Source organism: Puntigrus tetrazona, unplaced genomic scaffold (assembly GCF_018831695.1).
Source record: "Puntigrus tetrazona isolate hp1 unplaced genomic scaffold, ASM1883169v1 S000000769, whole genome shotgun sequence".
Lineage (NCBI taxonomy): Eukaryota > Metazoa > Chordata > Actinopteri > Cypriniformes > Cyprinidae > Puntigrus > Puntigrus tetrazona.
In genome coordinates, this window is record NW_025048378.1 from 207,033 (window position 1) to 233,244 (window position 26,212).

At 38.1% G+C, this 26,212-nt stretch overlaps 1 pseudogene; it reads right to left on the reverse strand.

The window, feature by feature from the left end:
- The window catches only part of LOC122335368, a 49,491-nt pseudogene extending 25,987 nt beyond the window's left edge, over positions 1-23,504 (reverse strand).
- Positions 23,505-26,212: the final 2,708 nt, after the last annotated feature.

Genomic DNA, 26,212 nt, shown 5'->3' on the forward strand with positions numbered 1-26,212 from the left:
GTGTCATTGGCTGGATGATGATTGGATCACATTATGCAATCATTCGTAACACACTTACAATACAGCACGCCCTGCCGTTGTTATTTCATTTATGGCAATGTATTCTGGATGCAGCATGACAAATCCGGGCAATAGCTGTGATACTTCATTCGTTGTACATACTGACACAAAGGACTGATTTACTGTATAATGGGCACTTCATCTGCCAATATATGCCATTTCATATGATGAGGAATTGACCGTAAAGCGCCAAACCGTAATTTAAAAATCGGACTCAAAGTTATGCGCGCTGAGTTTAGCACTGCTGAATAGATTACTTATAAACTAGTCTGTTATTGATTACAAATATACAAATATAGTTTGTACAATTGCTTGGTTGTATAATTTTTAATGACCTTAAATAAATCAATTCTGTACTCGACTTTTACATTATGCCGTGGTCCATGAATGAAAAGTTGAGTTGATAAAATGTTTTAATTATCAATTATCCCTAATTTTTGGAATCCAGTAATCAGTTACTGCTCTGCACTGCGGATGTGACATTAAAACCATTTCTTGCAATCTATTTAAGCCATGCACTGCATACAAATAGTTTTAGCTATAGATTGACATTAAACTCCCAATAGCCGACAAGCGCCGCGCCAAACCTAGATGCCCGTTTTTAGTAATAGTAGCCGCGGATTTTAAGGTAGTGAGTTGCGATTCATCCAGTTGTGGCATATCCCTGGCGGCGTGAATAAAAGCCACCAGTGGGCGAGCATGAGCTCACGGGGAGTCAGAGAGCCTGCGTGTACTGCAGGCTGATGAGGAGCTGTTTACATGTAGTCAAAGCAGGTCTCTTAGGCGCCAGCCTCAGAGCAGCGCTGCAGAGATCCAATCACCTGTGAGCTGACTAAATAAGATTAAGAAATTTCCATGTGGTTTTTGTCTCGAAGTCAGAGATGAACAACTGGCAAGCAGCGTCTTCTTTGACTCACATTCCAGTTGCATGTGAAGTTAGTAGAGATATCAAAGCTGCTCATTCCCCGCACAACAATAGTAATTACTTTCCCCTTTGCCAGATGAAGATACGTTTCATCTGTGTCATTGTCTGTCTGTTCTAAATGGCCCCTCGTCTACACAGGGCCTCTAGGCTTTTGAGCAGCGTATTTTAAACTAGATGGGTAGGATTTGTAAACAAACTTTGATGTAAACCAGCTTTGAAAGCCTTGCTTGAAAGTTTTTAAATGCTTTTGAAAAGTCTAGAGAGATTTTACTTCAGTGACATGTTTTACTTTGGAGTTGCCAAGATGTCACCCTTAGCGTGATTTTGCATGTGTTGCTAGCATGTTTAGCATGGAGTCTAACATTTTTTTTTTCTACCATGTTTTAACCAAGCGGTCTGTCTCGAGAGTGAGCTAAAACGCAGTACATCCACACTGACCACTAGGGCAAGGCTCAAAAAGAGTCAGTCCATGTTAAAACGCCCAAATTCCTACAGCCCAGAAAAAACCGTTTACAGCCTGGTACAAAAGTATTTGAGGTCTGCCGGAAATATCTATCTGTAAGGCAGGTTAATTTTTAGAGCTCATCGTTTAAATGATAATGACTTTAACGTTCTGTATAATTAAGGGCGTAGCAACTTGATTGACAGGTGGATTGATGACACTATCACCACTTTCGAACAAGGGGCGTGGCTTCATAATAAGTTCCGCCCCATTTTCCCATTTTCCAAGAGTGAAGCGCGGTGTAGGCGATTCAAGATAAGCGACTGCGGCTCATGCGAGCTTCAAAACGGTCTCAGAAAACTACCGTTGCGTCTCACGACACCACATCCGTGTTTTTACATTCTATGATTTTAACATGTTTCTGGGAGGATTTAGTAACATGTTGAAAAACTGCATATTCCGATTAGGTGTATTTATGAAGCTGAGTTGTGTCTTTTAACATTGTTGAAAAGAATATAAATCTTTTACTATCAATTTTTTCAGTTATACACTTGCTGAATAAGTGTTAATTTACTAAAAAGGGCATAGAAAAAAATCATTTGGTTTCAAAGTAAATGTAAAGAATGATTATTAACTAACTCTACGAGTACAGTAAAGTCTATTAAATAATTATATTCTTTATATCAAAACAGAAATATAGGTAGTCCCAATGCACTAATGTAATATTTTTCCAGCACACAATAGAGAATAATGGTAGATTTTCATAGTTTTCATCAGTCGTGAAAATGCATGGCTTTATATAATAGGCAGAAAGCAAGCACCTTTAAAGAGAACAATCATCGTGAGTAGGAATCAAAGGTTGTGTTGGTAGGTATGTGATTTTAAAGATCTGTCTTCAGTGGATGCCAGCATCAGAAGTTAAGAAAGGAAGTAAGCTCTGGATAAGATGTACTGAGATTATGTTTATGTTTGATCTGCTGTATTATTCCAGTCAAATATTTCTACGTGTACAGTTTCAGATAGCGAAATAAAATAATAATAATGTTCACAACACACCCCAGTGCCAGATACATGCTGTGACTGAACAAAGAGACACTTGAGAATCACCCAGGGAGGAAAAAGAAAAGAGTTTATGGATTCCAATAAATAAATAAAAAATATACGCGGGCCGTTGTACAAAGAATGAATTAAACACACTGAAGGCACATATCACGGCCAGAAAAACCATTTTCTAACAAGAACACGAATAGAAATGCACTCTTTCCTAGACTTTACAAGCGTTAATGTTTCTGAGCAGACCCTTTTGTTGTTCCACCTACATGTGTTGAGAATCAATGATATCGGAAGTGCTGGCTTCAATAATCTTCGGCAGCAAAGGGTTCTCACGAAAACGTTATATTATGTACGTATGTGACCCTGAACCACAAAAAACCAGTCGTAAGGCTCTTTTTTAAAGTCTTCCATTGATATAGTTTGTTATGATCCCCAGCAATATCTGGCTGAGTACAGCAGAAAAACACAGGACCTATGAGGACTACAAGAAATGTGAAATCGCCTTTAAAGAGGTTCAAACAAAGTTGTGTAATGCCATATTACTTCATTTACGCTGAGAAATGTACAAAATTCATGGAACATGTTATTTACTGATTTTTGGCATAAAGAAAAATCAACCAAATGCATGTATTGTGGAAACTTTCACACAAATATACAGTGCTACTTAAACTGGATTCTGTAGTCAAGTATGTTACTTCGGCCCTTTTTCTCATAATGAAATACTAAATATATATAAATCTACCATTGTTGACGGATGTTATGCACACATACAATAAACAAAATGTTCAAGATGTACGTTTAAGGCACTATATACCATTTAGGAGTAAAACAAAAAGAGTCAAAATGATGCTAGTATACCATGCCTCGTTGCCAGCATTGTACCTGGCCCACCGCAAGCATAGTGACACTCTGATATAAAAACGCTCGCGTACCTTGTTGGAATGAGCATGATCGCGAGCAAAGGAAGATCATCTTCATATAGGGCAGAGTTTGCATCTAGCACCAGGACGATCAGCTGAACAATCACCAGGCCTGTGAAATAAGTACACCTTCCTCTGCGGCATCACGAGGATGTGGTAAGGTGGAGTGGATCGACGTCACCAGGAACACAGATCGAGATGAGAATGATCAGTGACAGATTTGTATTTGCAGTTCGTATTAATTCAACATGAAAGCTAACATAATCTTATTTACTTTTCCCAAGTACCCATTCGATGGAAGAACGAGAAGCATTTCCAGCAGAAAGATGGCGGTTTATACGAGCATGGCACAGAAGATGCTTGATCTTGAAGGCGCTCCGCTTTTTTAGAAACAGGCTCATTCTCAACTAATAATTTGGGTTTTTACCGTTTGAATCTATTAAAGCGATCTCCGGGTCGCGTGGCACTTTCAGCATAGCTTAGCACAGATCATCGAATCAATTAGACCGGTAGCATCGTTCAAAGGCGACCAACGAGTTTAGATCCATTTTCTATTTAAAACTTAACTCTTCTGTAGTTATTTTGTGTACTAAAGATGGGTAAAAATTGAAAAATTGCAATTTAAGACGATATAATCAGCTAACATGTAAAAGTGCACTACTCGCCCAGAAACGGAGATCGACTGAATAGATTCATAAGCGGTAAAATCAACTTAGCCAACTCTGGGAGGTGGATGAATGTTTCCAAAGACGTAAGAATGCTCCAATAAACACACCGTTATAGAAGAGTTGAATTATGGGCCAGTGAGACGTCACTGTTTGACTCTTGATATGTCTTGTCAGTACAAAAATCTCAGATTTAACTGGTTTCCCTCAGAAATTCATCCACATTAGCACAAAATCTGCTGCTGGTGCTTTCATGTTGGCTTTAAACTTGTAAATCTGCATTATTTTGAAACAGATTGGGATTCAAAAACAAAAGATGCTTTATAACCACACATGGTCCCTCACTCCAGTACAGTGTAATGAGATATATACACACACACACACACACACACACACAATAAATGATGCATCACAGTAAATACTGAGTGATCTGGAGACTTGGATTGAGGTCAAAAAGTCACACAGAGAGAGGAAGCGTGCAACTTTTAAATGAACTAAGTTACAGTGTGTTAGACTGCTTGTAATACAAGAGCTGTAATGGATAGGGCCTCTTATATACATTGACACTCATGGACTACTTTTATGAGTTTATGGTTCATCTGAACGTCAATGGAAATTTCCACATAATGGCGGGCACAAATTAGCCTAAGAACATATTTCTAAAATGTATATTTTTTTTTTCTTTCATATTTAAATGAAAAATGGTTTCAACCAGAAAAAAGTCTAATATTGTCCTATGTCCGCTGCATGAACATGGATTAATAATTAATTGCTAAAATGAATAATTCTTCTCTACTCTTAAGTATGTGTTTGGTACGTTTTTACTATGTTTTGAAATCTCTTGCAGTCACCACAGATGCATTGTTGATCTTAAAACAAGTTCAAATGTATATGGAAAATAGTGTGATAACAATTCATTGCTGTGATGAGCATCATTCTCCAGTCTTCAAATCCGTGATCCTTCAGGGAAATCTTTCTAATATACACGATTTACTGCTCAAAAACATTTCACAGTTATTATTCTGTAATTCTGAAAACGGATTTGTGCTGTAAATCATGCAAAATATTTTTTTATAAATAAAGTTCAGCCTAACAGAATTATTATTATTATAAATATCTGTCACTTTGGTCAATTTATACCCCTTGCAGAATTTATTAAAATTGTAACATTTTACACGATAAGCCATAAAACATTCTACTAACAGTAACATCATGTCAACTAGCACTCAGAGTATTAGCAGACTGTAATAACTTCCTAATGCTTTACTTAGGGTCTTCAACATACAACATACTATCAGAAACTTTACATATGTATATATCGCTTATTCTGCTAACCTAAGCCTAACAGTCAACTCTGAGGAAGTTAGTAAACAGTATAGTTTACTGATAAATGAGGGTGGCTGACATATGTAATTACTTCCTAGTTAGTAGAGCGACTAAAGTGGACTAAATGAATGCATTTTTGCGTGCTTTGTTTTTCATTTCTGCAGGTTTAAAACAACCTAATGACTAAAGTGGACTAAAAGCGTAGCTTGTTGGTGTTCAACCGCGATATAAATGAGATTACTACTGGCTCTCAAGGCTCATGTATTCTTTAAGCAGAAGGGCCATGCAATTACGCACATCTGGTTTCCGTCAATGAACGTGAGGGCGATGTACGGGAAGAGGCCATGAGAACGGGTTTGAGTATCCACTGAAGAGGAACTGGCAGCAAAAACACGGACAAACCAATCAGGATGTTGGCAGCCAGCGAGGTTAATCGCGTCTCCTTCACCGCTGACTATCCTGCAGGAACACAGAGGACGTGTTTCACGGCTCCAGCTGATCACCCGAGCATCATGTTCTGTGATGCTTGCAGTCACGTTTCGTAGAGGTGTCCTCCCTCCCACGCGGCTGCTCCACCCGCCAGCTGGCCTTGCGATGCAGTGTGGAGTCTTGAAGCGGCGTGCATCCACGGTAAACCCAGCGCCGACATCAGGATGATGAACCCAGAAACATCAGGTCCCAGTGGTACGTTCCTTTAAGTCTGAAACGCACACGCCACGCACCAAAGAGATCATACGGCATCCCGACCCCAGACCGGCTTTCGCCTGATCTCCCAAAAAAAAGAACGCCACTCTGGCAAATAGAGTAGATGCATGAAAACAGAGCTTGTTTAAACTCAAGATGTGACTCTGAAGCACTGAGACCAGTTATGAAGGTCATTTTTTTAAATTGAGATTTATATATCCTTTGATGTACAATATTTGAAATATGAAGAGACAACTATTGGAGACTATTTTATCAGAGGATGCAAAAATATAAACAGTGAAACACACAGATTTAGAAGTTTTCAAAGAGAGTGCATAACCACTTAAAAGTAGAGTTTTAATATATTTTAGGAATTAGTATTACAACATGTCTTATGGAACAAGATCTTCTTATTTCCTAATGTTTTGTCAAAGAAAAATTAGTCATTTTTATTTACAAATAAATGTATATATATATATATATATATACTATATATATATATATATATATATATATACTATATATATATATATATATGCATTTAGTCATCTCAACAAAAATAGATTAGCATCTCTCAAACACAGAATATAGCTCAAACCTTCAACGTAATTAAATGTGTTAAATGGCACAAATATAGTTTATATGTATTCAGTCCCACATTGTATTAACTTGATGTTAAGAACTGTTGCCAAGTCCTGTGGTTTTGTAGATTTGCCGTGGGTTGTTTTCATGTGCTGCAGGTTAAACAACCAAATAATATGATGTTTAGCCTCTAAAATGGGATTTTTACCAGAGGATGCCCTGCCAAAAACATGCATTTTGCCCTTTTTTGTTTTGAAAACCGGAAAAAGCATAAACGTAACATTAAACTAAGTAGGTCGCCGCTAATTAAATTCATCTCAAAAGTAACTCTCATAAAAACTTCAAAATGTGACACTGTTGATAGAAATAGCTTTTGATTTTCTGCATGGATACCTGTTCTCTGGGGCATTGGTGAGGACACCACGATGTTCTGGTCGATGAAGATGAGCAAGGCGAGGAGGAAGCCAAGACCACATGCACTTAACACATTCATCCCTCGTCAGCCTGTCAAAAGCCGCTACTTTGAATAGGGCTTCATTCTGGTAGTTGAATGCTGGAACTGTGGATCAACATATTGAAAAATTGAAGGCATGGTTCACCAGATGGATGACGATTCGCAAATACCTAGAAGCTTTCAATCACATTCAAACATATCGTCTCAAAGTGAACCGTGAAAGGTGTGACGTCAACGGCAATGGTTGAGGTGTCAGATTTGAATCAAAGACTGTAATAGCATGCAATATAGCAGCAATGGAATATAATAAAGTCATATCTTTTAAATAATAATAATTATTGTTAGACAATTCCTTCCCATACGAACCTGAGACTCACACATGCATTGGTTGGACCATCTAAAAATTTTAGATTTAGATTTGATACACTTTAAGATTTTACGATAATAAATCCATGGCACACTTGCATTTTTCGGTGACATTGGTTATTGGTGACTTCTAAAATGCCGGTAAACGAACACAATTTAACTTATTAGTGTGCGTTTCGATTGCAATGATTTAATTTAACTTTAAATATTAGCATTTAAAAAGAATCCTACAGATCCTGCTATAATAAATGTCACGTAATGTTTAATAACAACAAATAGGTATATTTTCTTTCACTTTGTATTTTTATATGAAGATGCTAAAATATTGTTCTATTTAAATGAAAAAATAAATAAATAAATTTCAATCTATTCATAACACAATGCCTTATAAAGCACACTGTGTACATGTACTACTTTAATGCTGCTCTTTTTCAAACTCGACAGCCTTAGTTTCCATTAAATATCCTGCTAATTCTTCCTTTTATGAAATTTATGCAGGTCTGGAATGATTTTTATGGCAGGTAAGTGATGAGAAAATGTTCTGATGGAGTTCTGACAAGTTGCATATTATTATGCATATTATTACTGCAATTATTACGCTCGACATTATTATGAGATGAAATAACCTAGCACCTGGTCTATTTGTGACAATTGTGATGATAACTCACGCTTAATGTCCATTTAACAGGTAGGAGCCCACAAAGGAGAAGATGAGCACAGATATCGGCAAGGCGCAGTCGGACACCACCTCCTGACTTTAGCATGCAGGAATGGGCAAAAAGAAAGAGTAGAGCAGATAACGTAAACCTTGAGTAATATATACGGAAGCCAGTTTCCGCCACTAAATGAAAAAGTAACTGTTTTTAGCGTGCAGTTGTGACTTTCTTCTTAAAATACTGAATTTTCTCAGAATTGCATGACACAAACTCACAATTGTTTTTTTTTCTCAGTAATAAGTAAATCTGTAATTGCACAAAACGACCTACAAATATGTACCTCTGTGCACGCTTTGTGTAACACTGTTTTTACGTGCCTTACTGCACAGTTTCAAAGAGAAACGTCCGCTGAGTAGACACAGGTTCAATACGTGAGCCCTGGCACATTTTTTATTACGCTGATAGCGGTTCAGAATTAAAATATCTGGTGATTATTGCTAAAAGTTAATGCTCTATCATGTTGGAAATATGCTGTGTGTAATAGCTGTGTTTCCATTAACTCATCATCTTTTTCCATAATAATTGTATATTATTATTGTTATTTCCTTCATCAACATCATCATCATCATCATTAGCCTATTATTATATCATTAAATTTGTTTCGATCTCTTTGAATGTTCTGACTTTTGTAAACTCAACAGTTTTATATAAGTCAGAAAACTCAAAATGGCGAGGAAGTCTGAATTCTGACTTGATTTTTTCTCATAATTTTGATTTTTGTCCAGCAGTTGTTATCTTATCTCAGTTTTTGCACTTCTTCATTTTTCTTTTCATCATAACTGACATAAGAACTCCATGCGAGTTTATTGCACAATTCTTGACTCAACTCTTGTATAACATATAAACTTACAAATCCCATGGAAAATATGTAAGATATAAAACTCTCCACCCAAGAAGAGTAGACTAAATTGAAAGATATAAACTTCAAGAAAAATAATTGCAATTTTATGTCTTGCAGTTCAGAAATTCGTAAACATTGGCCTCTAGTTTTTCTCATCTCAAAATTTCCCACTTCTAGTAACTCAATTAGCTGATACCAGAGAATACTACAGAAAATATGCATAACTGTGAGCTAAAATATGCTTGAGTACCTTTTTTAGTACCCAGTATTGAAAGCAGGCTTCCATAGTAATAAGGACCGCTGATTAACCCGTTTTATTTCCTCCTCTGTAAAAGTTAAGTCATTCCGTGATAAACCAATTTAGCTTTAAATGGCCTTGCGTAAGATCAGATGACTAAGCGGTGGTGCCACTTCAACGTGAGTTACAGTACACCTCTCTCTTGATGAGGAAGAGGCGCAGCCCAGCCACAGTATTCTGTGCATCAGCAGCAGGCAGAGATAGGGAGCAAAGCCTACAATTGCACAGGACGCTCTGCTCTCTGATCCCGTTCACATATTATCACACCAAATGATGAAGTTCAGCCAGGCTTCCGTTGACTAATTACCAAGACCATGAAGTGGGTTATGCGAGTGGAAATACTGAGGGGAAGAGAGATACGGCGTGACAGCACCAAAATAAACCATGTATTCTTAAAAAGAACAGTGTACAATTAAATGGTTTGATTTTTCTGGAAACATTAAAGAGATCTTGGCGCGAAACGTTCATGCTGCTCTTTTCCCGTTCAGTGAAAGTGAACGGACACAGGTGCCAAAATTTACATTATTACCAGGGTGTGCAATATGTGAGTCTCAAATATTATCATAATAGATGTTTGCGATATCTGAGCTGACATTATCGAATTATGTCACTCCTTTGCAAAATAACAAACAAAGCATTTAATATCATATTAGAATGCAGATAGTAATTAAAGATAGTAAAGCAAAATATCACTGTGTGGTTTCTCGTTTTTGATATTTACTAAGTTAAATAACATCACATAAACAACGCGTTTTTATAATATTTTATAATATATGTGCAGCTTACGTGATTATGAAATGTCATATCATGCGCCTGAGAATGAATCTATTTTGGAATGAATCCGTCGATGATTCAATGCATTCGTAAAATGAATCAGCTACTTCACTTCTAAATGAATCAGTCATTTGAATCAATGAATCAATGAATTGTTCGGTTTAGACAGGGACAGTTTTAGCGCTATATTGATGGCCTAAACTGAGCCAAGGTACCAACACAAAAACACTATAAAAATTAACCTAATTGAAAAGCTCAATAAATACTACATCATTTTTTCCAATATTGCACCAATTATTTGCTGAAAACAAGTAACTTTTTATGTAACTCTATATATCTTTATATTACTTTTGAAGTAAATATACTGATTTGAACAACATGAGGGGTGAGTAAATGATTCATTTCTGGGTAGACTATCCCTTTAAACCATACCAAACGGAAACATCCTCAACAATACTCTTACGCAGTCATTTTCATTTCTTTCTCACTCCATCAGCTGTTCGACATTTATTTCTGAGATGTTACAAGGCTGCTCTTAGATTTGATAATGTGTTTCAGCGAAGTCTGTGGTCGTCTTTTTTTTACTCATACGAGCTCCGAACTTACTCTTCATGGCGCCACAAGGCGCGCCACAAAAGCAAGCGGAGATGAACAAAGCGATTACTTCTTCTGTGGAGCTAGAGAGGAGGACACGGCACACAGTGAATAACCCATCTCACTTTTATCAAAGCAACAGAGCACAAACTAAGACATAACAACAACAAAATCAAGGCACGCTACGAACAGAGATTACTACACAATAATAATGACAGGACAGCACACAGATTTATGATGGATGTTTATGCTGCAGAGAGAGGCTTCAGCATGAATGTGGCGTTCTGCCTGAGGAGATTTCATACATCAATACAAGACAGCTAGATTGTTACATTTTCACAAGCAAATGAGCGAGGTGCACGTGTAAAACTCCATCAATACTAGGTTGTTGATGCTGGTGTTTTACACATGCTTTGAGATTACTAGGGGTTCTATGTGGTTGCTGCCTGCTATTAGCTGGCTGCATGCTGACCCAAACCACGGAAAAACAATCTTATAGTATTCTGATCTCGTGGATACGTTTTCTGTGCCTCAGTCAAAATTAAACCAGTAAAACTAAGCTTTGTGTGGAGAAGCATTTACTGTAATCCCAAGCAGCTTAGAGATGCTAAAACAGCGGATCATGCATAAAAACACAGTTCTGTGCTTCACTGGGATGCATGCATCGAGGCACTATATACGTAACTATAATCTAAACTAAAACAGCTCCTTGTGGTTGGATAAACACAGTAAGCCATATCGTGCAGCATTTTGCAATTTGTTTAGTACGCTAAATACAAACTGTAGTGCACTAGTTGTTTCAACAAATTTTTTGAAGTTACGTCAACTTAAATTTTTTGTTATTTAAATGATAGCTAAAATATCAAATTTAAAATATGAAATTTTTTTTACAGTGCAGTTGTTCAAAGGTCATGTTGTGAATGTCTTCAAACAGCCACACACCTCCTAATACCAAACTATTTTTCATTTATCTACTTTACGCGGTCCTACTAGAACATCACAGGTTGAAAAATACGAGTCCGTATAAATGGAGTAATATCACATTCCTGGCTCAGATAAACACTGACCGTTTAAAGAGCTTCATAAACAGGCTGATATTGAAGATGCCTCCCAGTATGAGGAATAGACTGTTCCCAGAGGGCCATGCAGGCGTAGAAAGCAGAAAAATCAAGGTCATAGATCACTCACAGATGCCTCTGATCACTGCAGTACACAAACAAAAGAGAAAACAACCGTAAAGAGGGCTCTGAGAGAGACGGTCAGCTCAACTTTATTTGTAAAAGGGATACAGCACTGCTGGGATGAAGATGGCTAGAGGTGCCGTGGGTGAGAGGGATGACCAGAGGAGAGCCAGCGAACAGAGAGTAAATCACTCCTCCGATGCACTGACCGGCCATAGTCTTCTAACACATCTGCAAAGAACAGGTCGAAACAAACAGGAAGACTTCAAAAACAAAAAGGCCTCAGCGGAGAACCAGAGCAATGGTGTTTTTAAAGCAAAGAACAATTTTTGGTTTCTCAAAGAACCTTTCAGAGATCAGTTCACAGATGGAAGAGAGAACATACACAAAAGAAGCAGAAAGAAGCATATGGATGTGTAAAATAATGCTGAAATCAAACATTGTAAGGATATATAAAATCAAATGCATAATGTTAACTAATGAAAGCGAAGCTTTGGGTGGTGTTGACGGAGCTCCCATCTACGCTTTGCTTTTTCAATAAAAACTCACGACAATCAAATATCGACTGCACAAAGCTAGATTCGGTTTTGTCTGAAAAGCACAGGTTTTTGCCTCTTTGTTTTAGCAAAATGCACGTTCAGATGCACACGTACAGCAAAACATTCTGGGGCTACGAAACGTTTGAAAATGATCAAAAACGCTGGCTAACAAATGAATAAGTAAATAAATAGAGCTGAAGGGAAAGAGTTAGAAATTCAAAGAATCTTTTGCCACTGTAAAGAAGCTTTTGTGCAAGGGAAAGCGGGACGTGAGCGGTTATTGACTGAACTATTAACGCCAGTGAAGAAGCTTTATTTCACAAGAGTGTAAAAGTTTTACATTCCACAAAATGTCTAAGTAGTATTCAGCCACTTTTTTACAGCAAATCTTCAGATTGAGATCGCACTTGGCCATGTGAGCAAACACAATACGTAAAAATTATAATCACGGATTTATGAAGAGGCACAGAAAAGAGTTGGAAAAGTTTACTAGAAGTAACCCAAAATTGTGGGTTCGAAAAAGGCATCGAAAACTAAAACCAAAAAAACTGCATTCCACAAAAAGGTTCTTTATAGTATCAGATTTTTTTACACTAAAGTAGAATTATTCTTCTAGTAATTGGTTCCATTTTTAAAACTGTTCCAAGAACGAAACGTTTCTTTGAGAACTGTTCGCGAGATGTTGAAAGACTATGTTTTTAAGAGTGCAGCTGGACCGCGACGGGTCCAGGAGAGATGATCATCTAACTTTATCATCTGAGCACAGACCATCTCTCTCTCAAGCGTGCTCGTCATTCAGAGAGCCGAACGCAATGGCCGGCAGCAGGATGCATGGCGTAGAGGAAGATGGCGGTGGTGCTGTACTTCAGCAAAGATCTGTTAGCGTCTCAGAATACCGAGGAGAGAAGCCACACAGATGCAAACATCTCAGCCCGAGCTGCAGAAAGACTTCTGTTATTTTTAGTCAAGGTAAAGTCAACCAGAGCCTTGAGGGAAACAGGGACTCACCATCTGTGAAGTCCGACAGGTACAGCTGAGCCTCGCGGCTGCACAGGTCTTCATAAATGCCACGACCCGCCGGAGGGAAGTCTTTTACCTGGGTGGCAAGAAAGGAGATTTAGCAGTGCAAAAATACGAAGATGATGTTTTTCGAATACGTAAACGCTGAGCTCATTTAAACCCTAAGTGCATAAACGTAGAACTTTAACAGCAGCAATAAATAGTGTTGCAAAATACGATGGAAAATGGTCATGTGTTTGTGATCCAGATGCCACATCAGAATAAACGAAATGTTGTATCTCTTATTGTGCGGTATATAATGGAAAATCTGTTCTCGGATCTCTGAAACAATTACACCGCAGGAAATGTGTGAATAATCCCAGTGACGTAATGCAGCGTACACTTTTACTACGAGGAGGAGGCCGTGAAAAGTGAAAAATTGAGTCATTTTTCAAAACCACTAGCGTTCAGCGAAACAAGGTTGCTTAACATTTACATGAATGCAGATCATCGACTTCAGGAGGTCAAGGGAAAAAATATGATTGTTTACAGAATATGCTTAATAAAATATGTTTAGTAGCAGTAATTAAATAGTTATTGCGCAACATTTTATTATAATTTTAAAATTGCTTTATTTTTTCTGTAATCAAAGCAGCATTTTCAGCATAATTTTTGCAATATTCATATGGCTCCAATATGTTTTATGATTTTATCTGTTTAATAGTAATTTTATACATTTTATTTGTGTGTGTATATATATATTTATCATATATATATATATATATATATATATATGCATGTGTGTTTTATATATTTATATACACATATTGAGTGGGATCAATGAATGATTCGATAGCACTAATATTAAGTGAATGTAAAAAAGTTGAGAAAGAAACCAGATTGAACAACACAGCTTTAAGAAAGAGTAATCTGTATTTAATTTTTACACCTATTACCTGAATATTGCTGTTATTGACTTTATTTGTAATGTTGTTATACTGTATTCATATATAATTTGTGTATCTGCTTTTAATCATGTTTATCATTTAGGCTAATACTTTTTTGTACCAAAAGGCTTCTTTAGGTAATAAATAAAAGCCTTTTTTGGATAAATGATCCAATGTAAGACTCAGTGAATGGTAAATGATGAGTTTTGTGGCGGTTGCACAGCCAGCGCAGTACAGTCTGAGAGCGGTGTGTGAAGAGCGCACTTCACGCCCACAGAGAAAGCCAACATTACAGACTGAGCAGATAATTGGTGGACTGAAGTCATTTACATGCCCCAGACCTTGAGCGGTTTGTTGCCGTGTGGGTCGGTCTGGGTGGCGGTGGAGAGCCGCTGCCTTTGAATCACCAGCTCCTGCTTGAAGTCGTCCTGGGTCTTGGTTTCCAGGAGCTTCTGTCTGAACGAGATGTCTGAGAACAATCAAGGTGGCGTAACGTGCGGCCGAGCTCTACGGCGCCTTTGTGCTTTTCTGCAGGGTGTGGAAGAGGAAATGAATATCCTGTCATCGGGTTACTCAAACTCGAGTAGTTCCAAATTCACGAAGGAAGATATTTTGAAAAAGTGTTTTGGGTCACCATTGACTTCATAGTAGGAAAAAATACTGTGGGAGTCAATGGTGACCCACTTTCTTATTGGCAGAACAAATGAATTCATACAGATTTGGACTCGAGTGTGAGCAAATGATTGCATAATTTAAATTTGTGGGTGAATTATTTCTTTAAAGGAGCTGTACTGTAGGATTGACAACTAGTGGTTAAACTAGGTATTGCATGTCAAATTTAAAATATAGGACGTGGTTATGTTCTCCCGGCATCTCTTCCTAAGACTTCCTAAGGCAACACAGGTTGCCAGATTGACGACAACCAACAGATATGAACGCGCTGTTACAATTTAACTGCAATGAAAATGCTTTATTTTCCGCCAACCTGGCAACCCAAGGAGGTGGTTCACGTTTTCAAAGAAGAATAACTACAGCACTGTTTTACAGACAAACAAGCACGTGAACTTAGCATGTTTCTTACACATCTGCAAACATGCCATTTGCATGCTTTAGCAGAATCAAAAACGTATGCCGCAGGGCCTTTACGTAGATCTGGAGAGGCTGAAAGCAACACTTCAGATTTAAAAGCTGACACGGTGTGAAACAATTGCAAATTAGCAGACATCAGTTATAATAAGAACGTGTGTTTCTGGCCTCTCACTGTTCGCGGCGAGGGCCAGGATGAGGATAACGTGGCGGACTCGCAGCAGTTCACACTCTGAGTTCTGCGGCCGCTCCAGACGAAACACAGACGCAGCGTCTCTGGAGACTCTTCACGTTACAGCTGAACACAGAGGGCGCACGCTTTATCAGATTTGTGTACGGTCACATTTATAGAATTATTATTAAATAGACAGATAGATATCTGATATTACTTTATCTGCATCAGCCAATAAATGTGCATGCATTTTATATGTGCATTTTAAAATCTTAGTTGATATTTTTTATTACAAATATGGTGCATGACCTTTAAAATATAAACTGGCAGCAGAAAGTGTTTATATAAATATATACATAATTTTTAAGTTTCACTAAGGATGCATTTACTTGATAAAAACTGAAGCATTGTGAAATATCACTACAATTTCTATGATCCAAACAGAATTTTCACAAACATTACTCTTCAGTCTTCAGAAATCACTGTAATATGCTGGATTGCTGCTCAAAAAAAAACATTTCACGTTATTTGTTTATTATAATCAATGTTGATCTCGCTGCTTAATATTTTAGTTTTTGATGCTTTGAAAAATGCACCCTTGCTAAATAAAAATCTTCTTACCACAAACGCGATGGGTTCCATAAATACGTCAACATTTTAAATACGTAAAAAAAACAGTTACTTGATATTTTATCAATATTTCACAATATTACCATTTTTACAGTTTTTTTTATTTAAATCTAATAAATGCAGCCTTGGTGAGTAGAAGAGAATGCTTAAAAAGCATATAAAAGTACTTACTCCAAACCCAACCAGTTAAATAAATTGCTTTAAGTAATTTTACTGTAGATGCAATTATTATTTTTTATGGCGGTACCATAGAGTACCTAAATGCTTTAACATTGCACTACATTGATGTGTTAGATGTATTAGAGGCTTAAAATGGTCAGAAAGAGATGTGGAAAGAGGTACGCTTGACTGGGAAAAACATACATTTGCACTACATATGGCTGTGGTTCAAAAATAGTCTTAGATATAAAAATGCATTTCACGTGCTCATTTATTGATGATCTGGTCTATACATACAACACGCAGAGCCAGGACTGCTGGTAGCGAACTCCTGTGGTGTCGCCGTCACTCCTGAATGGTCTCAGTCAACAGATGAACTTCAACAGAGAGAGAGAAAATACAGTAAAACACATTCCTTTGTTTTTTAGAGAGCGGGTCTTCCATTAGGCTCGTCCTCTGAGGGTTTGCCCTGGATTTCTGGACTGATAGACCAGCTGACCCGTGGCCCCTGAGGCCGGTGGCCCCTGCTCACCGTTGGCCTCCTGTCCTCCGGCGTCTGTGAACAGAGCGCTCATGACTTCCTCCGCATTGCAGCTGCCCTGGCCGTCCGTGGCCACATGCTCCAGCATTCTGCGCAGCACTTCGTCCAGGGAGGCCGCCCTCTCGTCCAGCAGGATGCTGGCCTTATCCAAGAAGCCATCCAGATCCCGGTGAGCTCTCACCTCCTCCTGGAAATTCACCAACTTCACATACTGCAGCGAGAAAGAAGAGCTCTAAAGGGGTCGCTTGGCAACGGGGTCGTCTTTGAATCAAGCGTTTAAAACAATTCATAAAGCATCTGCAATACTTTTATTCCAAGCGAACCCATCGGCTTTGCTTATGGCAGCATAGGAGTGCATTTGAGTGCTTGAAACATTATTAGATAAACAACGACTGATTCTGAAGTTTTGGATTTTTTGGAAACACAACTTGGTCCGAACAAACCAATTCACTAAAATAAATTACATATTATTAATGGTATTGTTTGTTGTTTTCTTATTGAATATGGAAAGCTATAAATGTACATATATGCGTTAAAGACACAAGACAACATTATATTATTTTAATTAATATAATAGTTTTTAAAAACTAATTTAAAACAACTGGAATTATTCATGATAATATTATTTTTAAATCAAAAGATTTTTTTGTCATTTCCTTCATATAAATACATAAATATATATAAATACATAAAAAAAATATATATATATATATATGTTTTGTTTTTAGTTTTTTGGGTTTTTTTGTTTATCAGTAGTTTGGAAAAAGTAGGATTTGTAATGTTTTAATTTTTAAGTATCTTTTGCTTTTTTTTTTTTTTACATTTGCATTGCATTTTTAATTATTTTTTGTTATTTAAAAAAATACAAAAATTATATATATATATATATATATATATATATATATATATATATATATATATATATATATATATATATATATATATATATATATTTTGTTTTTTTTTTTTTTTTTGTTTATCAGTAGTTTGGAAAAAGTAGGATTTGTGATGTTTTCATTTTTAAGTTTTTTGCTCTCAAGGTTGTTTATTTGTCCAAAATACAGTAAAAACTTTAATATTGTGCATATTAAAATAACTTCTGGAGGATCACGTGACACTGAAAGATGATGCTGAAAATTCAGCTTTAAAATTCATTATAAATAGCTGAAATAGCAGTTTTTTCAATTATAATATTATTCCACATTATTGTATTATTACATGTATCCGTAGTGAGCAAGACTTCTATAAAAAAACAGTAGAAGTGTATGTATATAATATTTATGAATTGATCTCATAACTTCAGACCACAAAAAGTAGAGAAATGCGCATCTGAGGCAGCCCAGCCGTAAATACATCAATTAAACAACGGATGTAAATGATGAAAGAGCCTCAGTAAGAAAGCCTTACTCTTCTTGATGTATGTAGAAGTCCAAATCCTGAAGCATCAGCGTCTATTCATAGGAGGAAAATGATAAATTGTTAAAACCCCTGTGCTGTTACATGGATGCATGAGTTTGAAGGACAGACCACAGAGCCAGGCCTCCCAGAAGATGTGTTTTCCTTCATTATCTGGTGGGAGCCCTGAACTCTCAGTATTATGTCTAGCTGGTTATAAATAGTCAAAGAGTCTCTGAGTCTGCGGCACAGACACGTCGGAAGTGCACCGCGGTCCCTGAACCCTGACACCACAGTCACTTAGGAATAAGACCTGGCACAGCCGGCTTCCCCGGCGCCGTAAACACATCAGCCCAAATATGAAAACAATACTGATTGTTTTAAGGCCCGAAAGTGAACACAGAGAATTTGTGAAGAGGCAGAGCTGCTGCAGACGGATCCGTCGACACCTCGGGCAACAATCACAATGATTTTATTTTGAGATTTTTGAAGCACTCTCAAAGAGAATCTCATCTGAGCCGCCACACAGCACACACACACGCACACACACACACACACACACACACGACACACACACACACACACACGCACACACACACACACACACGCACACACACACACACGCACACACACACACACACACACACACACACACACACACACACACGCACACACACACACACACACGCACACACACACGCACACACGCACACACACGCACACACACACACACTTGCACACACACACACACACACACACACACACACACACACACGCGCACACACACACGCACACACACACACACACACACACACACACACACACACGCACGCACACACACACACACACACACACACACACACACGCACACACACACACACACGACGCACACACACAGCAGCGCACACTGACACTGACGCCGCACACACACACACACACACACTGACACGCACACACACACGCGTGGTGACACTTGTACACACACACACACACACACACACAGCACACACACACACACACACACGCACACACGCACACACGCACCCGCACTGCCACATGCACACACACGTTTCACACACACACAGCCACACACACACACACACACACACACACGTCACGGAATAGCAGCGCTGACCTGAGAATGCTCGGCGAACGCTCATCTCGTGAGTGACTTAGTCTCGCTGGAGACGCCCAGATGATTCCCCGCCGGCCTCTTGTTTTCGCAGCTCTAATCTCATTTCCAATGCCTAACAGGCCTTCTTAGTAAGATGATTATTATAATCTCATTTCCTGCCTAACTGGGTCTGACGTGACCTGGCAGATGAAATGTAGCGTTTGCGTACGGAGGCTGAGAGGTGTTCGCGTCCGTGCGTTCAATGAATCACGCTCGTATCCATCTCGGGCATAGAAATATTTATTTAACGCTATTTGTGGCGTGACTGCAGATGCATCCCCTCAAAAAAATATATGCACCATCTGTTAAAGCTACACAATGCACCCATGGCCTCGCGAAAAAAAAAAAAAAGGCCCCAAAGCAGGCACATGAGCGATATAACCATAGCCGTCCCAATAAATTCTCGCAGGCCGCAGATGTTTGAGATGCTGTGAAGTCTGTTTACTCGGTTTTGATGTTATTCACTGTGCGTTACGGCGAATTCGAGCCGTTTATGTTTAATAAATTCAAGACGTTTCCTCTTACAGTCGGATCTCAGCCTTCAGAAACCCTTTGGTTTGTCTGTCGCTAAGCTTAACCCGCACGGTAAATCTTATTTAAATAATGTTCATTTCTCACCCGTCCTCTGGAACAGGTGGCCATTTCTCGTCTGGCCTGGCGATGAAGCGTCTGTGGAAGAAACGTTGTCATGCAAATGCAATTCTACGTGTATTTCGAGGTGCGCAGGTGTGAAGTTAATTTCAGCGCTCTGAAGAAGAATTAGCCTACATCACAATTCAATTAAAGGAGTGAAAGGTTTATCTTATCGGGGTTTTACAATCTCACGAAACAATATTTCATTCTTATATTTAAATTCTAACATCAAAAAATATTTTTGAATGGAAATTAAGATTCTTCTTTCTTGCCCAGGTAATTTTATCTCATGTGTGACAGGTTACAGGATGTTGCTGATGAATAATAAAAACATGATGTGCATTTATAATAAACACTGGAGTATTAAAAATAGAAAAGAAAAGAAAAAAAGACAATTGTCCATTTTTGTCCATAGAGTCTTGCTAGCCATGCCCTAGCAACCATTATCAAGCAACCTAGCAACCCAAACGCAAATGGGCATATCTTCAAATCTGAACGCCACAGAGACATGGGGATTGGTTTATATCATTAATACTGACAAACATCCTTTATAATATCATCACTAAGCCACTCCCCTAGTAACCAGACACCGTACTTAGCAACCGCTCAGCAAGAGCTATATCTCTACATCAGAACATCGTAGAGCTAGACATGGGAGCTGGATTTTCTCATATACGTTAGCAAACCGAATTCAAACATGTTAGTCATGCTAGAGTGCTACATGCTAATACCGATTAGCTAAGTGCTAAGTCACGCTGAGAACTCCATAAAACTCAACGGTAACTAGCAACTGAGTGCTGGGTTTTGCTCACATATTACTGTAGTATTTCTTGGACTGCTTATAAATTACCATACATTGTTTCAAAAGTAATTTTTATTGTATTACACTTCCAAAGACAATTTTATATTTACATTTTTTTTTTTTTTTGATACGTGATTGGCAAAATCTCAGCCAAATATCGTCCAATCCTATCAAACCACGCATCGGTGGAAAGCCTGTTCATTCAGCTTTCATATGATATATAAATGTCAATTTTGAACAGTTGCAGCAAGTTTTATTATGATACTGAAGAGAGGCAATAGAGTGTAGAGCAGTCATGAGCCACTATTATAAATTCAGGACCCTGACTTTTACCCTAACACTTATTCCAGGCCCTCAAAGAGACTGGCATTTCATGGAAATTTCCCATCTTTGAAATTATCCAATTTATCCCAGCCCTCACAGCGTCATGCATGGAAGGCTTACGGCCACATATTTTCTTCAGGGCGGATGGGATAAAGAGGTCATTCTCTGCACAAAATCATATCACGAGCTGGAGGATATTCTCAGCACACGGTGTTTCTATCTCCGATGGGCGTCTTCACCATCACCCCGCCATCTTTAATTTAGCAGATAACTTGCTTTGTTATAACAGTCTTCACATTAGACTCTGAGCCTCAGGGCAGATCGTAACACCTCAGGCTTGGGCAAATTGATTCGGTTATATCTTTGTGACAAATGATCATTTTGTCGCACAGGAATGCTTGCTAAATATTAAATAAATCACAAGGTCTTGGGGATTTTCTTTGGAGATGCTTGCCTGAGAATGCTCCCAGCTGGACGGGATTCGAGGAAAGATGGGCATTTCTGGTTACGCCCAGGACCCCATCAGCCCTCGGGCCGCCCGGTCCCTCTAATGGCTGGACATCCACGCCGTGTGTGACAAAACGCTCTCTGAGAGTCCTTAATAGACGCCTCAGAGCGCCGTTCTGCGTTCAACACAGCTTAAGCTCCAGAGACGGCATCTGCAGCAAGCAGCCAAAGAAAATAATAACGCAATATCGCAAGAGAAAGAGCCTGTTATGACCGTATTAGGCCAGAGGCACGAGGCTAATCGCGCTAATCACTCTATAAGTGTGAAATTGCATTGGATATGCAAAAGATCGAACAAGCAAATATGTAAATAAGTAAGGAAAAGACGAGGAGCGTCTGGAAGACTGTATATGCCTGACCTGCACCTCTATAACACGTCATCCATCCACTTTCTTTTTAAAGAAGTCTCTTCTGCTCCACGCGCCTGCGTTTATTTGATCTAATATACAGCAAGAAGAGCTAAATAAACTGCTGTCACTGTTGCAGTTTTGCTACTTCAGATGTATTAGGCATGGCTTAATAAGCTTTATTTTAACACTGGCTTGTCTTCCATTATCAGCGTCGATCATAGCAATGAGTCGCTGAACAATTTAGCAGATTTACCCGCGTGCGCCATATTTAACAGCCAGGTCCACTATTCCTGAAAAGGTATGCGTGGATGTTTGGTCAAAACATCTTCAAGTCGTGAATGGATTTTGTACCGAAAGTAAGTATTATACACCTCAAAGGGTATTAAAACTGACTTGCAATATCAAATTCTGCTTCCTTACATGTTTTATTGTTTTGTGTTGTGTATTATTATGAATTATTATTATCGGTACAGTGAAGTATTGTTTTTATATTTGACTTCTGGTATAGGTTAAATATCTTCCTCCTCAATTCTTTTGGAGTCTAGAACTGGTCCAGCTGGATATTTGCATTTAAGGATGCTAGAGCTACATGCTGTGTGTGTGTGTGTGTGTGTGTGTGTGAGAGAGAGAGAGAAAGAGAGAGAGAATTTTTAGTAAATCAAATACAAAGGAAAAGTGCACCTTTGTATTATAAAAAATAAATCATTTAAATCCAATAGGATTGATTTTGCTGCATTTTGGATCAATTAAATGCAGGCTTGGTGAGCAAAACAAACCTTTTAAAAAAAAAAAAACGTGATTTTTAGGATATAGATTTTGTGATGCCTTTCTCAGGAAAAACATTAAAGTGCAACTGACCCTAAAACTGTTCTTTAAGGATGGACAGAACGAATATGCTAAATTATATATCGATGATTCTTCTGTGATAATAGTTATAGTAATAAAATAATGCATATGCCTGATGTCTGTCGCGTGTGTCCTATGGTGTGACATAGCAAAAAACTAGCACGCAAAATAATGAGAAAAAAAACAAGTGTTACTGTCTGCCTCTTTTATAGATTTTTCTAAATGTTCATCATTACTTTACAATATACAGTGTTGATTGTTAAATAAAAGGAATCGACGCTGATGCACAATCCTTTCAAACGGATTAAAAAGGGAAGCCTTTTCTTCTCCAGCCCAAGCAAGTTCAGACCGAGCAAATGACTTTGCAAGTGAGCAATAAGGAGACAAACTAATCCCAGTCTCCATCCACTGAGCAAGACTATCCCAGCATCCAGCTGCAAGTCTGGAAGTTCCCAGAGTTGACAAAACACAGCTCAACTTACCGTTCGGCGCAAAATCAAGCAGCTCTTGGCTTTCCATGATTTTGGTCAGAAGTGCAGCGGATCGCCCCCTCACAAAGTTTCCTGTGTGTCTGCTCACGGCTCTACCTTTAACCTCAGTCTGAGAGCTTTCCTCCGCCTCTGGGTCTCAGTGCCTATCAGTGACTAGACACAGCTCACTCAACGATTAATGGAGAAGATCGACTCGGATGGGTTATGTTTACTATTAACCCCAAAATATATGTACTGTATAAAACAAAACACATACTTGTTGTTGTTGTTTTTTTAATTAAGTCTTTTTTCAAGGTTGCACTTCTGCGAGGCTTGCATTTCATCAACAAAAAAATAAAAAATAAAATAAAAATATTGTGACATGCTATCACAATTTAAAACTATTTTTTCCTTTAATATACTTTACAATATAATGTATTCCTGTGATCTAATCTGAATTTTCATCCTCTTTACATCCTTCAGAAATCATTCTGTGTACTGATTTATTATATAATTATTTTATTATATGTGCTGATTTATTCATAATATTTTTGGAACCTGTGCTACTTTCTTCTGCTTGTTTGATTAATAAAGAGTTCAAAAGAACAATAGAAGTCTTTTATTTATCATTATTACTGATAACGGTATATTCAGCAATGTATTTTGCTGAATAAAAGAAATATTTTTTCCATCTTTTCTATCTATCTATCTATCTATCTATCTATCTATCTATCTATCTATCTATCTATCTATCATCCATCATCCATCCATCCATCCATCCATCCATCCATCCATCATCCAACCATCCATCATCCATCATCCATCAATCATCCATCATCCATCATTCATCATCATCCATCCATCCATCATCTTCCATCCATCCATCCATCTATCATCTATCATCCATTCATTATCCATCCATCATCCATCAATCCATCCATCAATCATCCATCCATCCATCCATCCATCTATCATCTATCATCCATTCATTATCCATCCATCATCCATCCATCCATCATCCATCATCATCATCTATCATCCATCATCCATCCATCTATCATCCATCATCCATCCATCATCCTATCATCCATCATCCATCATCCATCATCCATCCATCCATCCATCATCCATCCATCTATCATCCATCATCCATCCATCATCCATCATCCATCAATCATCCATCATCCATCCATCATTCATCATCCATCCATCATCCATCCATCCATCCATCCATCTATCATCCATTCATTATCCATCCATCATCCATCAATCCATCCATCAATCATCCATCCATCCATCCATCCATCCATCCATCCATCCATCTATCATCATCCATCATCTATCATCCATCATCATCATCCATCCATCCATCCATCCATCATCCATCATCCATCATCCATCATCCATCCATCATCCATCATCCATCAATCATCCATCATCCATCCATCATCCATCATCCATCCATCATCCATCCATCCATCCATCCATCCATCTATCATCCATTCATTATCCATCCATCATCCATCAATCCATCCATCAATCATCATCCATCCATCCATCCATCTATCATCTATCATCTATCATCCATTCATTATCCATCATCCATCCATCCATCCATCCATCCATCATCCATCATCCATCATCCATCCATCATCCATCTATCATCCATCATCCATCCATCATTCATCATTCATCATCCATCATCCATCCATCCATCCATCATCATCATCATCCATTCATTATCCATCCATCATCCATCAATCCATCATCATCCATCATCATCTATCATCCATCATCCATCATCATCATCCATCATCCATATCATCCATCATCCATCCATCAATCCATCCATCATCCATTCATTATCCATCCATCCATCCATCCATCATCCATCATCCATCATCCATTTATCATCCATCCATCATCCATCCATCATATAATATTGTTTTTCAATACAATTATCCAGAAAGGTAAACACCACATAAGATGAGATATTTAGTCTAAATTGATCCCTGCACTGGGTCTGTCTGGAGAACACTTGAAACATCCGACTATTAACTAACTTTCATGAATTAAACAATTTCTTTTCACCAAGTAGACTTAAATTTGAGAGCTGATATGAATTTAAATGAACGCAGGATAAGTGGTAGCAAGGTGGAGGATAATTAAAATTTGCAGTCAAGATCATGCTACCAGTCCTTTGAGAAATTAACCTGGCATCACATCAGTAATAACTCTAATCTGCTCAATTTGCCAAATTTACACAAAGCACCTCTTGAATAGCTGAAGAATATCCTCTTTAATAATATTCACAGTGAGCAATAATGACTGCATGTACGAGAAGTGCACGTTTACCGCAAAAAGCAACGACAAAAAAACTAATAAAGGTGGATCGTGTTTTTCACTTGCCATCAAAGTTTCCCATGTAATATTTTGGAAAAAGCACCGAAACTGTGAATTAAGAGCATAAAACAAGCGATGTAAATGACTTTTGAGTTTATAAAAAAGTTCCCAGCTTCCACGAACAAATAAATAAATAAATGCCCGAGGTTCGCCTCTCTTTCATCCCTTCACGGTGCTTCCCGTTGAACTCCTTTAGAATAATGCAATCGTCTCAAGGCATACCTGCTAATAACTTTTGTAGAGGTTAGATGTCTTGTAAACCTCTCTTTTCTCGTCTAAACTCACATCAAAGAGGTGCTTTCACAAAACTCCTCCGGCGCTCTGTTAAACATGTTTGTGAGTCCTAAGCAGATT